A 3,499-nucleotide genomic window follows, 5' to 3' on the forward strand; every position below is an offset into this window, starting at 1 on the left:
ATTGAACCTCAAGAGCCTTACCCACATCTCCTTTCACCACTAGAATCTCCACTGAGTGGTTTTCAACCTAGGTATATTCTTAATAGATCTTCCCAATCAGTCCTAAGAAGGCAAATCTTCTGTGTTGGATTAAATGATGCCCTCCAAAGATATTACAATCCCTGACTCTGACTGTTATCTGATATGATAAAATGATGAATACTGTTTCCCACACTTTTGGTGTCATTATTAATAAATCATTTCCCAATGCAAAACCATGAAGATTTGTTTCCTTCTGAAAGTTTATTACTTTAGTGCTTACAGTTTCAGTGTTTGACCTACTTTGAGTTAATTTTTGCATATGGTATAAGGTAATGGTCCACTTTTATTCTTTTGTATGAAACTATCCCATGGTCTCAGTACCATTTTTTGAAGAGATTTTTTTTTTTTTTTAATCCCTGTTGAATGATATCGTCACTAATGTTTAGACTCAGTTTACAGTTTGAAGGGTTTTTGTTTTGTTTTAATCACATTATTGTGCTTTGGAGATTCAAACCATGTGTTGGGTGTAACAGGAGCACATTTATTTTCCATTTTACATATGTTTACTCCATTTATAGTAATATTAAGATAATTGTGTTTTTTTTTTACGTTCACGGAACTTTTCCTAGCTATTTTCTGATTCTGGTTGAAATGAGCAAAAATTTTTATAATGAAGAAAGGGGAATTGTAGGTTATTGGGCATAGGGGCATAGGGGAGCACCTATTATCCTTTGGGTAGTTTCAAACAGTGGTTGAACTAAATGACACTCTCACTGGGTATCTCTTGTATCCAAGTAATCGCCAGCACATTTTATTAATCTAATGATCTTTTAAGTAAAATTAAGAATTGGCATGTTTCATTTTGCATATTCTCACCACAAAAAAATTATGTATATTTAATTTATTAACGCTTTTATTATTGTGAGGTTGATCTTCTTGTATTGTATTCTTTTCTTGATTTTTTTCATTTACTTCCTGCCTTTTGTGAATTATCTGCTAGTTTCTACTGAGTGGCTTGCCTTTTCTCCTTAATTCATAAATTTTCTTTATCTCATGAGGATGTCAACACTTCCTCATTTATGTGCATTACAAATTTCTTCATTAGTTGGGTGACTTGCCTTACATGTCCTTAAGTGCCATGTTTGAATGAGCAGAAATGCATTCACTCTTTTCCTCTCTGTTTTCCTCTCTGCCGTTCCAGACCACAGTATGTCTGCAGTATGTCTGTGGAGGCTGACTTAGGGACTGTATCACAACTCAGAAAACAACTGCATTACAGCTCTGCCTTATACTGCTTTCTTCCTCTCTCTTACCATTTGCTGATCCCATTAACAGTTCATCATAAACTTTTAGCATGCTAATCTCTGCTTCCCAAACAAGCCCAGTCTGATGCTATGGACTGTCATAAATGCTATGAAAAATATATGTCATCAAGAAAGAGAATATTAAAATTTGAAATTCTTACAATATTAGAAAAGAGGACAGAAGAAATGTCACTGAAAAGTTTACTTGCAGGAAAAGTGGAAGTAACCCTGTAGTCCTATGGACTAAGAATCAACGTTTCTAGGAGTAAGTTGGGCTTAATGCCTTGTCTTTTTTCACTCTTTGCCAGGTTAGAATTTTTTAATTCTATTAGTAATTTTCAATGAGTGGGAGTTCCATGGAGTTTTCCTGTCTTGTGCTAAATATTATGCTTTTAGTTATCAAAATTATGCTGATCCTATAACCATGAGATAGAGAATATTTCTTCACTTAAATTTTCTGTAAGTTTTCCTTTTAGCAGTCCATGGTACCTTAAACATTCTCTTCCAAACCATCACTCAAATGCATCAATTCTTGTACAGTCCTCCTTAACCACTGTCCAACTTTCACATGCATGAAAACTTCTTTGCCACAACCAATCACCTTGATGAAGTGAGCTGCTGGGTCTGGTGGCTTAGGCAGATACTCTCAGGGAACAATTAAGCTCAGTTGACATAACAATCCACAAAGACAAGGTTCTACATCCTACTTTGGGGGTTGGGGTAGTAAAAGATTCTGAGTGACCATCTAAGGTGCAACTACTGGTCTCGTCCCATCCTGAACAAAACAGAGTGAATAAAATTGCAAAACCAAATGGAAAGAATTAGCCCACAGTACTGGAATTAGAAGGTCCTGCATAGAGTGGGATAAAATTGTGGAACAAAATTCAAATGATATATATTTTTTATTTTTATTTTTTTTTCAAAAGGCTAAGCTTACAAGTCTGATAGAGATTGACGGAACTGCCAAGTCCATGGCTCTTAGTCACCCTTTAAACCACCCCCTGGGTTCAAGTTTCAACCAAACAATGCTATTGTTAAATGCCATAGACACCATAGAATTTCCAAGGAGCAGCTGGTGAACTTGGACCATTGACCTTGGGGTTCAGTCCAGTGCATTTACACACAGTGCCACACCAGCACTCCAACAATAGACAAGCCTTTAAAATGAGCTAAACACCAAGGAGTCCTGTGGGTTAATTTGCTGAACTGCAAAGTCAGTTTGAACCGCAAGGTCGGTGGTTCACGTTCACCAGACGTTCTTCAAAAACTCTATACAAGGTCGCTGTGGATCAGAATCAACTCAGAGGCACGTAGCAACAACAACAAATAACATTAAGGAGGTATGCACTTCTTAGAACAACAAACCAAAGTTGATCAAAGGTCAGCATTTTCCCAGGGATAATGTTCACTAACTTGTTGAATAAGGAGCTCTGGTAGCGTAGTGGTTATGAATCGGGCTATGAACTCAGGAACAGCAGTTTGAAACTTCCAGGTGTTCCGCAGGAGAAAGATGAGGCTTTCTGCTCCCATAAAGATTTACAGCCTCAGAAACCCTGTACAGGATCGCTATGAGTTGGACCCGACTCCACTGCACATAACAACAACAACTTTGTTGAATTATTTAGTGAAAAACCAACTAGCTCTGTAAACATTTTCCGAAATCATAATATAAATTTACAAAAAGAAAAAGAGAGGAACAGATTCCCCTCCTCCCCTGTCCTTATGAAATCCACATTAGATAGCTTGTCATTGTAAATCATTCCTGTTTCTTTTGGAAAAGTGTATAAATCAAAATATTTCTCAAGAACCTGAGAAATTTGTCCTTTGAAATATAATCATCAAAGAAATGTACATCCCTACCTCCTAGTTTCCTGGAAAGAGATTAACTTTATGTATGATGCTATGAAAATATTAGAAATTTAGCACTTTTATCTTAACATGAATGTAATGGCTGTATGCTCCTAGCTGTACAAAGGATCAGTTCCCTTTCTATCTGTGCTGTCTCATTAGTGGATTGCTTATGAGGTATACTATTCTGATTTGATGCTTATTAAATAACAAAACTTAACTTTATCTTTAAAAAAGGATACAGGGGAGGCGGGGCTTGATGGTGGCTAGGGTGAAGGTGTAGTGAAGGTCACCGTCAACAATAACTCGGAATTCCAGGCAAGAAA

The sequence above is a fragment of the Chrysochloris asiatica genome, unplaced genomic scaffold (genome assembly GCF_000296735.1).
Source record: "Chrysochloris asiatica unplaced genomic scaffold, ChrAsi1.0 scaffold00673, whole genome shotgun sequence".
Classification (NCBI taxonomy): domain Eukaryota; kingdom Metazoa; phylum Chordata; class Mammalia; order Afrosoricida; family Chrysochloridae; genus Chrysochloris; species Chrysochloris asiatica.